At 46.8% G+C, this 14,472-nt stretch overlaps 1 protein-coding gene across 1 annotated transcript in view; it reads left to right on the top strand.

Annotated features, from left to right (window-relative positions):
• Window positions 1-14,472, top strand: part of ak9 (adenylate kinase 9) — a 404,375-nt gene that overhangs the window by 5,457 nt on the left and 384,446 nt on the right. The gene's annotated exons all lie outside the window — the stretch shown is intronic.

The following is a 14,472-nucleotide window of genomic DNA, read 5'->3' as shown; positions in this document are numbered from 1 at the left end:
ATCAGTAAAGAAGATACTTCTTTAGTAGAAGAACACATATCAGAAGTGAGTGTTACATTTTTTTTTAAATTCAGATGTTGTAAAAATTATTTTATGCTTTTTGCCCACTTTAAGATGGATCTTTTAAACCCTTTCAAACCCTCTTTCAAACATATAACATGGGAGGGGAAAGGGCAAATTTCCTCGATGTATAAGGTACATTGCCTGAATAAATGGAGCACTAATGCTGAGTAGTTTTTTATGTTTGCTCTAACCATCTTTTGAATAAGACATTAAATCAAAGCACCCTGTGTCTGTTCAGGTCGACGTCAAACATCCCATGGTACTATTTGAAAAAGAGCAAGGTCAAAATTTAGCCATCAACCAATGCTAACAAAAATAGATTGACAGGCCATTTTTTTCATTGCTGTTTGTGGGCACAAATTGGCTACTTCATTTCCCAACATAAAACAATGACTACACTTAAATAAAAAGTAATTCATGTGAAAAGTGAAGTGAGCTCGTCAGAATCTGTGATTGCAACTCAACTGAAGGCAATTATTTTTGCTTCCAGGTTTTGCATCTCCGAGCTGAGCAGCGGGCGTAATGCGCGCCCACATGACGCAATCTGATGTTCACTATTTATTCAAAAATGGATTTTGAAGGAGCAAGGAGGAAGTGAAGACACGGATTCCAGGAAAGCAAAGGCAGCACCCAGGTTCACGCTTGCTTCACTTGAAATAATTTTACAACACCAAGTTATAGTCCAGCAATTTTATTTTAAATTCACAAGCTTTCGGAGACTTCCTCCTTCCTCAGGTAAATGTTCAGGAGCTCCTTGAAGCCTACGCATTTATACATATAGAACAATACATGGTGTTTACAGAATGCCCCTGCAACTGCCCGTTGCCAAGGCAATCACCGTGTTCAGACAGAGAGGTGTCACCTGCAGAACCCCCGAATACACATTCAACAAAAAAACAAACAGGAAAAAAAACAGAGAGAGGCAGAAACATCCGGAAGGCAGAGAAAGCCAGCAAATGACCCATTATATTAAAAACAGATAACATTTGTTCGCTGGTGGGGTAACGTGTAGCGTGACATGAACCCAAGATCCCGGTTGAGGCCGTCCTCATGGGTGCGGAACTTGGCTATCAATTGCTACCTCTCTGTCTGAACACGGTGATTGCCTTGGCAACGGGCAGTTGCAGGGGCATTCTGTAAACACCATGTATTGTTCTATATGTATAAATGCGTAGGCTTCAAGGAGCTCCTGAACATTTACCTGAGGAAGGAGGAAGTCTCCGAAAGCTTGTGAATTTAAAATAAAATTGCTGGACTATAACTTGGTGTTGTAAAATTGTTTACAATTGTCAATCCCAGTCCATCACCGGCATCTCCACATCATCACTTGAAATACTGCTGGGTGTAGTGAGAACCAGGAAGGAGCTAATTTACCCAAATAATGGGAGGAAGAAACCTGATTCTGCCACCAAGAAGGCGTAGCTGGAGGTGGCAGAAGAGGTGAGCAGCAGAAGCACGGTGCCCAGGTCTTGGCTGCAGTGCAGGAAATGCTTTAATGACCTAACCCGGTCAGTGAAAGTGAGTAAAGTTGCTGATTCATCCACATCCTGTGGTGTACATCACCCCCTACCCTCTTACTCTGTCTTGTGATGGACTAGGCCTCCCATCACTCCTCTCACACCCACTTAAGTTTCAGAAGCAACAAACCTTCACTTTCCATGCGCTTCTTCACCTCCCCATTTATGCACCCACCACTACCACTCACCCCAATCGTTATGCAATGTGATACATCTGTCTAATAGTCAGCCTCACCCAACGCACTGCCTCCATTGGGTGAATATATCACCATCAGTCACTCGCAGGTCTGTTCTTTTGCTCCTTGTAGGAGAAGAGAGTGCAAAACGCAAGGGAGAGGGCGAGGACTGGAGGTGGCCCTCCACATATAGTCCAGCTGACAGATGCAGAGGAGGAAACCATGGAAATAAATGGGACATCGGCATCCCTATTCTTTGGAGATGGAGAGACTAGAAACAGCGCATACCTGGTGACAGAACTTAAACATTTTCCACACATACATATGAAGATTTTATTTCATCAATGACTGAACGATGAGAAACCTCAGTATGGTGATTGGCAAGATTGTTGCTTTGTCACGACTAACTCATATCGCTTTCTGTTGTCTTCCAGGGCCTTCACGCGTCGAAGAAGAATGTGCAGAGATGGATGACATTGATTTTTCAGAGCACCTCATTCCTTCTGAGGGCGCACCGTCACAGGACATACAGCCATGCACCAGCGCAGATACTGGCACTTCGGTGGGTCATGTTAGCCAGTTCGTTGGGTTGTCACCTGGTGATTCACAACTCACAAGTGAGCACGAGCAGACACCGATGACAGGGGCAGCTATGGAGAGCCTGGGTTGGAGGGTGTACTTCTCTCCAAGCCCTGCTCAGCTGGACACAGATGCTGAACCCCGGGGGCCATCGTTGAGAATGAGAATGATTGAGGTACAGCTGCACCTTTGCGGGGTATGGTAGCATAGTGGTTATGTTACTGGACTAGTAATCCAAAGGCCTGGACTAATAATCCGGAGTCATGAGTTCAAATCCTGCCATGGCAGGTAGGGAATTTAAATTCAATTAATTAAATTTAAAAAAATCTGGAATAAAAATAAACTAGTATTAGTATTGGTGGCCTTGAAACTACCGGATTGTCGTAAAAACCCATCTGGTTCACTAATGTCCTTTAGGGAAGGAAACCTGCCGTCCTTACCCGGTCTGGCCGACATGTGACACCAGACCCACAACATTGTGGTTGATTCTTAATCGCCCTCTGAAATGGCCCAGCAAGCCACTCAGTTGTACAATCTCGCTACGAAAAGTCATAATAAGAATAAAACCGAATGGACCACCAGGCATCGAACCACTAGGCACCGGATGCGACAAAGGCAAACCAAGCCCAGTCGACCCTGCAAAGTCCTCCTCATTAACATCTGGGGACTTGTGCCAAAATTGGGAGTGCTTTCCCACAGACCCGTCAAGCAACAGCCTGACAGAGCCATACTCACAGAATCATACCTTTCAGCCAATTCTTCCATTACCATCCCTGGGTATGTCCTGTCCCAGCGGCAGGACAGACCCACCAGAGGTGACGGTACAGTGATATACAGTCAGGAGGGAGTGGCCCTGGGAGCCATCAACATTGACTCTGGACCCTACGAAATCTCATGACATCAGGTCAAACATGGGCAAGGAAATCTCCTGCTGGTTACCACGTACCGCCCTCCCTCAGCTGATGAATCAGCCCACCTCCATGTTGAGCACCATTTGGAGGAAGCACTGAGGGTAGCAAGGGCACAGAATGTACTCTGGGTGGGGGACTTCATTGTCCATCACCAAGAGTGGCTCGGTAGCACCACTACTGACCGAACTGGCCGAGTCCTGAAGGACATAGCTGCCAGACTGGGCCTGCGGCAGGTGGTGAGCGAACCAACACGAGGGAAAAATCTACTTGACCTCGTCCTCACCAATCTACCTGTGGCAGATGCATCTATCCATGACAGTATTGTAGGAGTGATCACTGCACAGTCCTTGTGGGGACAAAGTGAGGACACCATCCAATGTGTTGTGTGGCACTACCACCATGATAAATGGGATAGATTCAGAACAGATCCAGCAGCTCAAAACTGGGCATCCATGAGGCGCTGTGGGCCATCAGCAGCAGCAGAATTGTATTCAGCACAATCTGTAACCTCATGGCTCGGCATATTCCTCACTCTACCATTACCAACAAGCCAGGGGATCAACCCTGGTTCAATGAGGAGTGTAGAAGAGCATGCACCAGGAGCAGAACCAGGCGTACCTAAAAATGAGGTGCCAACCTGGTGAAGCGACAACTCAGGACTACATGCATGCTAAACAGCGGAAGCAACATGCTATAGACAGAGCTAAGCGATTCCACAACCAACAGATCAGATCAAAGCTCTGCAGTCCTGCCACATACAGTCGTGAATTGTGGTGGACAATTAAATAACTGATGGGAGGAGGAGGCTCTGTAACATTCCCATCCTCAATGATGGCAGAGTCCACGTGAGTGCAAAAGACAAGGCTGAAGCATTTGCAACCATCTCCAGCCAGAAGTGCCGAGTGGATGATCCATCATGGCCTCCTCCCGATATCCCCACCGTCACAGAAGCCAGTCTTCAGCCAAATCGATTCACTCCACGTGATATCAAGAAATGGCTGAGTGCACTGGATGCAACAAGGGCTATGGGCCCCGACAACATCCCGGCTGTAGTGCTGAAGACTTGTGCTCCAGAACTAGCCAAACTGTTCCAGTACAGCTACAACACTGGCATCTACCCGACAATGTGGAAAATTGCCCAGGTATGTCCTGTCCATAAAAGCAGGACAAATCCAATCCAGCCAATTACCGCCCCATCAGTCTACTCTCAATCATCAGCAAAGTGATGGAAGGTGTCGTCGACAGTGCTATCAAGCGGCACTTACTCACCAATAACCTGCTCACTTATGCTCAGTTTGGGTTCCACCAGGACCACTCGGCTCCAGACCTCATTACAGCCTTGGTCCAAACATGGACAAAAGGGCTTAATTCCAGAGGTGAGGTGAGAGTGACTGCCCTTGACATCGGCAACGTTTGACCGAGTGTGGCACCAAGGAGCCCTAGTAAAATTGAAGTCAATGGGAATCGGGGAAAACTCTCCAATGGATGGAGTCATACCTAGCACAAAGGAAGATGGTAGTGGTTGTTGGAGGCCAATCGTCTCAACCCCAGGACATTGCTGCAGGACTTCCACAGGGCAGTGTCCTCGGGCCAACCATCTTCAGCTGCTTCATCAAAGACCTTCCTTCCATCATAAGGTCAGAAATGGGGATATTCGCTGATGATTGCACAGTGTTCAGTTCCATTCGCAATGCATCAGATAATGAAGCAGTCCTTGCCCGCATGCAGCAAGATCTGGACAACATCCAGGCTTGGGCTCATAAGTGGCAAGTAACATTCGCGCCAAACAAGTGCCAGGCAATGACCATCTCCAACAAGAGAGAATCTAACCATCTCCCCTTGACATTCAATGGCATTACCATCGCCGAATCCCCCACCATCAACATCCTGGGGGTCACCATTGACCAGAAACTTAACTGGACCAGCCACATAAATACTGTGGCTACAAGAGCAGGTCAGAGGCTGGGTATTCTGCGGCGAGTGACTCACCTCCTGACTCCCCAAAGTCTTTCCACCATCTACAAGGCACAAGTCAGGAGTGTGATGGAATACTCTCCAATTGTCTGGATGAGTGCAGCTCCAACAACACGCAAGAAGCTTGACACCATCCAGGACAAAGCAGCCCGCTTGATTGCACCCCATCCGCCACCCTAAATATTCACTCCCTTGACCACTGGCGCACCGTGGCTGCAGTGTGTACCATACACAGGATGCATTGCAGCAACTCGCCAAGGCTTCTTCGACAGCACCTCCCAAACCCGCGACCTCTACCACCTAGAAGGACAAGGGTAGCAGGCACATGGGAACAACACCACCTGCACGTTCCCCCCAAGTCACACACCATCCGGACTTGGAAATATATCACCGTTCCTTCATCATCGCTGGGTCAAAATCCTGGAACTCCCTTCCTAACAGCACTCTGGGTGAACCTTCACCAGATGGACTGCAGCGGTTCAAGAAGGTGTCCCACCACCACCTTCTCAAGGGCAATTAGGAATGGGCAATAAATACTGGCCTTGCCAGCGACGTCCACATCCCATGAACGAATAAAAAAAACCTGCCACGCACACTCTCCACAATAGCGGAGAGGATGGAGGAGTCCAATTCCAACATTAGTGGATTGATGTTGCAGGTAATTGCGAGAATATCTGCCATGGATAGGGTGGCCGCCTCCATGGAGCTTCAAGCAAGCCTCACAAATGAGTCTATGCAGGCCATGACCACGGCTATGCATACTTTGGAAGCCAGCATGTCTGCCGCCTTAAACAGGATGACAGATACCTTATCCGTGGCCTCACAGTGCTTCATGGATGCGCACCAAGCTGCTGTCCAGCGAAGTGGTGGGAGAGATGTGGCTCTGGCCCGGGAGAGGGATGATGGCGAAAGGGGACATGGAAGTGGAAACTCCACTCAAAGTGTTCCCACGTCTCACGTGTTGCCCCCGCGTACCCGAACCAGTACGCAAAATGCTGCCTCCTCTCCCGATGGCCGAGTTTGCTCCCACACAGATGCAGGTGGAGCATTCTGTGGTGGGGCTCTCACGGGCTCCAAAGCCCTGTGGTCTTAGGCCAAAAGCATCTCAGCAGTCAGGGCAGGGATCTTGAGCAGCCTGCCACTACCTCTGCTGAAGCCACAGGGGATGCACCACATAGAAGCGATCGGAACCATAAGTTCAAGCAATTGTAGTTCACCAAGGGTTATGCACAAGGGTGTTTGAATAAATGTTTTGTTGTTACGTCTCCTTTTTTTATATTGGCACATTAAATGTATTGATTAGCACCACTTTCACGTCTTAGCCATTATTGCGTCCCAATGGTTAAGTCCCCCTTTCATTTGCTTCATGATGAACGCCAATATATGACCGGTGTCTTAAAGACTGTCTTGTGCAAGGATTGGGTGTGGGAGATGGGGGGGTTGTTGGTGGTGGGGCTGGTTGTACCAACTGGCCTGAGTATCTCAATGCCTCTCTTTTGCATCATCTCTTTTGCCACTTATTAAGAGAACCTGTGAGAGATGAGGGCATCCCGGGCAGCAATGTGTGCAGCTGGTCTGGCGATGGGTGAATCATCATATTATTCCTCTTCCTCGTCCTCCTTATCCTCTTCCTCTTCTTCAATGTTGTCGCTAACAGAGGATGATCGACAAGCGTCTTTGTCCTCCTCAATCTGTAAACCTCTGCTGCGCTATATTGTATAGGACGCAGCACACCACGATTATCCTGGAGACCCTCGCTGATGAGTACTAAAGGACTCCTCCAGACTTATTCAGGCACCTGAAGCGCATCTTCAACATGCCTATGGCTTGCTCAATGACACACCTGCTGGTCGTGTGGCTCTGGTTTTATCGCTCTTGTGCCTCATTGGTGGGGTTCCTCACAGATGTCACGAGCCAAGTTTGCAGGGGATATCCCTTGTCTCCAACGAGCCAGTCCATACAATTGTCTGTTCTTTGGAAGAATTCTGGAATGTTGGACTGGCGCAAAATGAATGCACCATGACAGCTGCCAGGGAATCTGGCGCACATCTGCATAAATTGCATCTTGTTGTTGCACACCAGCTATGCATTGATGGAGTGATAGACTTTTCAGTTTCTAAAGGCTCCTGGCTGATGTGGTGTTCCTTGGATTGCCACGTGTGTGCAATCGATTGCGTCCTGCACCCGTGGAAAGCCAGACAGACAGGCGTAACCCACTGCCCGTTCATCGTCGCGGGGGATGTTCATGTAATCGGATGCCCTGAGCAACAACATCCCTCACCTGCCTTATACACTTATGTGCAGATGACTGGCACACCCTGGAGATGTCACCGGTGGCGCTCTGGAAGAATCCAGAGGCAAAGAAATTGAGAGCAGTGGTTACTTTTACTGCGACGGGCAATGTGTGGCCACCAGGACCAGCAGGGAGCAACTCTTCCTCAAGGAGGCTGCAGATATCTCACCACCACCTTCTCGAGGGCAATTAGGGATGGGCAATAAATGCTGGCCTCGCCAGCGACGCCCACATCCCGTGAACGAATAATAAAAAAAAATTAATTGAGAAAAACCTACCTCAACTACCTCAGTGATCTTAATTGACGCAGTAACTACCTGCCCGCCGGCAGTAAATGGGGACGCGACTTCCGGGATTCGACTGCGCACACGCATTCAAATGCACGGTTAAAATTCCTCCCAATGACTCCCTCATGGGTCTGTTGGAAAGCACCTGACTTAGCAATTATTGTCACTAGCCCAGAGAAGCTCTTTTGACCATCACTGCTGATGTACATTAGCCAACGGAAAAATGATTCAACATAGTTTTTGTGTAATTGCACACTATTCTGGTTGAACACAGCCCATTGATTCTGCTCCCTCTGCCTAATGATTCTCTTGACCTCACAAAGCACTGCATTATAACCTATCTTTGCAGCAGCTCTTGATTATGCTGAAAAGGCTTCAACTATCGCTTTAAAGGCCCTCCTTTTTGCACACTGCTTAGTGAATGAGTGCATAGCATTCTAATTTCAATTTGGTTTCAAATTCAGAGGTAGTGGCATGGAAATCATTGGCTGCATTGACTGTTTGGTAGCACTCTTTCCTCTGAGTCAGTAAATCATGGGTTCAAGCCCCACTATGGACTTCAGTACATAATCTAGACCAACACTTGAGTGTGGTACTGAGAGAGTGTCGCATTGTCAGAGTACTGTCTTTTGGATGAGATGTTAAACCGAGGTCCTGCCTTCCCGAGGGGATGTAAGAGATCACGTAGCACTATTCAAAAAAGAGCAAGAAGTTCTTCCATTGTCCTGGCCAACATTCCTCCCTCAACAGATACACAAAAACAGACTATCTGGTCATTCATTCATTTACCGTTTGTGGGACCTTGCTGTGCACAAATTGACTGCTGCATTTGTCTATATAACAATAACTGCACTTCAAAAGTAATCCATTGGTTGTACATCCTGAGGGCATGACCTGATACTATATAAATATAAGTTATTTGCTGCTCTGTCAACAACAACAATTATATAGTGCAAATATAAAGAACACCCGAAGGAACTTCACAGATAAGCAGAAGGAAAATGGACATTGATCCAGGAAAGGCGAGGCTAAGAGAGGTGACAGTAGGTACTTTTCTGAACTGAGACACAGGCTTCTTTATATGAAGAATTGCTGGTTTTCCTTGTGCTGTTCAATTGTTAAAAAAGAACATGGAACATAGCTGTTCCAAAGAGCCGGCTCAGGCACAATAGGCCGAATGGCCTCCTTCTGTGCTGTAAGATTCTATGATTGTTACTCTCTGAGTTAACAATATTGCTCAGTATATGTTATGTGCAGTGCTGCTGAATCAGCTACTGAAGTTAGTGGACTAATAATCCAGAGAATGTGAGTTCAGATCTCACCATGACAGTTTGAGAATTTGAATTCAGTTTAAAAAATCTGGAAATAAAAGTGAACATGAAGCTGTCGGATTGTGGTAAAAACCCAACTGGGTTCACTAATGCCGTTTCGGGAAGGAAACCTGCCATACATGGTCTGGCCTATATGTGACTACAGTCCCACACCAGTATGTTGACTCTTAACTGCCCTTCTGAAGTGGCCTTGCAAGCCACTCATGTTATATCAAACCACTGCAAAGAATACCAAACGGACTGAAGTGGTTCAAGATGAAGGCCTATCATTATCTGCTCAAGGCAACGTGGGATGGGCAATAAATGCAACGCCACATCTCGAGAATGTGTAATTTAAAAAATTACTGTCTTTCACCAGGTAATTGAAGCAATTCTTGTCACTGCAACTCTTTTTTTATTCGTTCATGGGATGTGGGCGTCGCTGGCGAGGCCGGCATTTATTGCCCATCCCTAATTGCCCTTGAGAAGGTGGTGGCGAGCCGCCTTCTTGAACCGCTGCAGTCCATGTGGTGATGGTTCTCTCACGGTGCTGTTAGAAAGGGTGTTCCAGGATTTTGACCCAGTGACGATGAAGGAACGGCGATATATTTCCAAGTCGGGATGGTGTGTGACTTGGAGGGGAACGTGCAGGTGGTGTTGTTCCCATGTGCCTGCTGCTCTTGTCCTTCGAGGTGGTAGAGGTCGCGGGTTTGGGAGGTGCTGTTGAAGAAGCCTTGGCGAGTTGCTGCAGTGCATCCTGTGGATGGTACACACTGCAGCCACAGTGTGCCGGTGGTGAAGGGAGTGAATGTTTAGGGTGGTGGATGGGGTGCCAATCAAGCGGGCTGCTTTATCTTGGATGGTGTTGAGCTTCTTGAGTGTTGTTGGAGCTGCACTCATCCAAGCAAGTGGAGAGTATTCCATCACACTCCTGACTTGTGCCTTGTAGATGGTGGAAAGGCTTTGGGGAGTCAGGAGGTGAGTCACTCGCCGCAGAATACCCAGCCTCTGACCTGCTCTCGTAGCCACAGTATTTATATGGCTGGTCCAGTTAAGTTTCTGGTCAATGGTGACCCCCAGGATGTTGATGGTGGGGGATTCGGCAATGGTAATGCCGTTGAATGTCAAGGGGAGGTGGTTAGACTCTCTTGTTGGAGATGGTCATTGCCTGGCACTTATCTGGCGCGAATGTTACTTGCCACTTATGAGCCCAAGCCTGGATGTTGTCCAGGTCTTGCTGCATGCGGGCTCGGACTGCTTCATTATTTGAGGGGTTGCGAATGGAACTGAACACTGTGCAATCATCAGCGAACATCCCCATTTCTGACCTTATGATTGAGGGAAGGCCATTGATGAAGCAGCTGAAGATGGTTGGGCCTAGGACACTGCCCTGAGGAACTCCTGCAGCAATGTCCTGGGGATGAGATGATTGGCCTCCAACAACCACTACCATCTTCCTTTGTGCTAGGTATGACTCCAGCCACTGGAGAGTTTTCCCCTGATTCCCATTGATTTCAATTTTACAAGGGCTCCTTGGTGCCACACTCGGTCAAATGCTGCCTTGATGTCAAGGGCAGTCACTCTCACCTCACCTCTGGAATTCAGCTCTTTGGTCCAGGTTTGGACCAAGGTTGTAATGAGGTCTGGAGCCGAGTGGTCCTGGCGGAACCCAAACTGAGCATCGGTGAGCAGGTTATTGGTGAGTAAGTGCCGCTTGATAGCACTGTCGACGACACCTTCCATCACTTTGCTGATGATTGAGAGTAGACTGATGGGGCGGTAATTGGCCGGATTGGATTTGTCCTGCTTTTTGTGGACAGGACATACCTGGGCAATTTTCCACATTGTCGGGTAGATGCCAGTGTTGTAGCTGTACTGGAACAGCTTGGCTAGAGGCGCAGCTAGTTGTCGGGGCCCATATCCTTTGCTGTATCCAGTGCACTCAGCCGTTTCTTGATATCACGTGGAGTGAATCGAATTGGCTGGAGACTGGCTATCGGGAGGCGGCCGAGATGGATCATCCACTCGGTATTTCTGGCTGAAGATGGTTGCAAACGCTTCAGCCTTGTCTTTTGCACTCACGTGCTGAACTCCGCCATCATTGAGGATGGGGATGTTTGCAGAGCCTCCTCCTCCCGTTAGTTGTTTAATTGTCCACCACCATTCATGACTGGATGCTGCAGAGCTTTGATCTGATCTGTTGGTTGTGGACCCGCTTAGCTCTGTCTATAGCATGTTGTTTCCGCTGTTTAGCATGCATGTAGTCCTGTGTTGTAGCTTCACCAGGTTGTCACCTCATTTTTAGGTACGCCTGGTGCTGCTCCTGGCATGCTCTTCTACATGCTGATCCCCTGGCTTGTTGGTAATGGTAGATTGAGGAATATGCCGGGCCATGACATTACCGATTGTGCTGGAATACAATTCTGCTGCTGCTGATGGCCCACAGTGCCTCATGGATGCCCAGTTTTGAGCTGCTAGATCTGTGTAAACGTCATGCTGCGAACGAGCAACTTGGGCCTATCCACCAGTTTGGCAGTTCTCCCTGCTTTATATTGCCTCCCCTCAAATGATAACTGCAAAAACCTTTTTGTAGGTATTAGAAAATGCTTGGAATAATGTGCCAGGTAAAATAGTAGAGTCGACATTCAAAATGAACTTGGATGCCGGCTTGAGTGATTTGGAGAAGAAGGCTTTGATGAGCTGAATGGCCTTTGCATGTCTTTTCTGTTACTAATTTATTATTAATAAATTAATGTTCTTATTATTAAATTTAAAAATTGAAGATACTCTTCCACGGAGTAAGCTTCAAAATTTCACCGTGACAGCACCTATATATTCCCCATCAGTCTTCATAAGAACATAAGAAATAGAAGCAGGAGTAGGCCAATCGGCCCCTCGAGCCTGCTCCGCCATTCAATAAGATCATGGCTGATCTGATCCTAACCTCAAATCTAAATTCATGTCCAATTTCCTGCCCGCTCCCCGTAACCCCGAATTCCCTTTACTTCGAGAAAACTGTCTATTTCTGTTTTAAATTTATTTAATGATGTAGCTTCCACAGCTTCCTGGGGCAGCAAATTCCACAGACCTACTCCCCTCTGAGTGAAGAAGTTTCTCCTCATCTCAGTTTTGAAAGAGCAGCCCCTTATTCTAAGATTATGCCCCCTAGTTCTAGTTTCACCCATCCTTGGGAACATCCTTACCGCATCCACCCGATCAAGCCCCTTCACAATCTTATATGTTTCAATAAGATCGCCTCTCATTCTTCTGAACTCCAATGAGTAGAGTCCCAATCTACTCAACCTCTCCTCATATGTCCGCCCCCTCATCCCCGGGATTAACCGAGTGAACCTTCTTTGTACTGCCTCGAGAGCAAGTATGTCTTTTCTTAAGTATGGAGACCAAAACTGTATGCAGTATTCCAGGTGCGGTCTCACCAATACCTTATATAACTGCAGCAATACCTCCCTGTTTTTATATTCTATCCCCCCAGCAATAAAAGCCAACATTCCGTTGGCCTTCTTGATCACCTGCTGCACCTGCATACTAACTTTTTGATTTTCTTGCACTAGGTCCCCCAGATACCTTTGTACTGCAGTACTTTCCAGTTTCTCGCCATTAAGATAATAACTTGCTCTCTGATTTTTTCCTGCCAAAGTGCATAACCTCACATTTTCCAATATTGTATTGCATCTGCCAAATCTCCGCCCACTCACCCAGCCTGTCTATGTCCCCTTGTAGGTTTTTTATGTCCTCCTCACTCTCCACTTTCCCTCCCATCTTTGTATCATCTGCAAACTTTGATATGTTACACTCGGTCCCCTCCTCCAAATCGTTAATATAGATTGTAAAGAGTTGGGGACCCAGCACCGACCCCTGCGGAACACCACTGGCTACTGGTTGCCAGTCCGAAAATGTACCATTTATCCCAACTCTCTGCTTCCTGTTAGATAACCAATCCTCCACCCATGCCAGAATATTACCCCCAATCCAGTGTTTCTTTATCTTGAGCAATAATCTTTTACGTGGCACCTTGTCGAATGCCTTCTGGAAGTCCAAATACACTACGTCCACTGGTTCCCCTTTATCCACCCTGTACGTTATATCCTCAAAGAACTCAAGCAAATTTGTCAGACATGACTTCCCCTTTGTTAAGCCATGCTGACTTTGTCCTATTAAATTATGTTTATCCAAATGTTCTGCTACTGTCTCCTTAATAATAGACTCCAAAATTTTACCCACCACAGATGTTAAGCTAACTGGTCTATGATTTCCAGCCTTCTGCCTACTACCCTTTTTAAATAAGGGTGTTACATTGGCTGTTTTCCAATCTGCCGGGACCTTTGCCGAGTCCAGAGAATTTTGGAAAATTATTACCAAAACATCCACAATCCCCACTGCCACTTCCCTCAAGACCCTAGGATGTAAGCCATCAGGTCCAGGGGATTTATCCGCCTTGAGTCCCATTAATTTACTGAGTATCAATTCCTTAGTGATTTTAATCGTATTTAGCTCCTCCCCCCCCCCCCCCCCCCAGAGCCCCCTGTTTGTCCAGTGTTGGGATATTCTTAGTGTCCTCTACCGTAAAGACTGAAACAAAATATTTGTTCAGCATTTTTGCCATCTCCATGTTTCCCACCATTAATTTCCCGGGTCTCATCCTCTCAAGGACCTACGTTTGCCTTAGCCATCCTTTTTCTTTTTATATAACGATAGAAACTCTTGCTATCTGTTTTTATATTTTTTGCTAATTTATTTTCATAATCTATCTTGCCTTTCTTAATCAATCCTTTTGTTACTTTTTGCTGTCTTTTGAAGACTTCCCAATCTTCTATCCTCCCATTAAGTTTGGCTACCTTATATGTCCTTGTTTTTAGTCGGATACTATCCTTAATTTCTTTACTTAGCCACGGATGGCTGTCATTTCTTTTACACCCTTTTTTCCTCAGTGGAATATATATTTTTTGAAAGTTGTAAAATAACTCCTTAAATGAACACCACTGCTCATGTACCGTCTTACCCCTTAATCTATTTTCCCAGTCCACTTTAATCAATTCCGCTCTCATACCATCATAGTCTCCTTTATTCAAGCTCAGTACGCTTGTTTGAGAACCAACCTTCTCACCCTCTAATTGGATATGGAATGTAACCATGTTATGGTCACTCATTCCAAGGGGATCCTTAACTAGGACATTATTAATTAATCCTGGCTCATTACACAGGACCAGGTCCAAGGTTGCTTGCCCCCTTGTTGGTTCAGTTACATACTGCTCAAGAAATCCATCCCTAATACACTCAATAAACTCTTCCTCAAGGCTACCCTGCCCAATTTGATTTGTCCAGTTAATATGATAGTTAAAAT

Source organism: Heptranchias perlo, chromosome 5, assembly GCF_035084215.1.
Source record: "Heptranchias perlo isolate sHepPer1 chromosome 5, sHepPer1.hap1, whole genome shotgun sequence".
Taxonomy (NCBI): domain Eukaryota; kingdom Metazoa; phylum Chordata; class Chondrichthyes; order Hexanchiformes; family Hexanchidae; genus Heptranchias; species Heptranchias perlo.
Note: the sequence above shows the minus strand (reverse complement) of the source record. Positions and strands in the feature narration are given on the sequence as shown.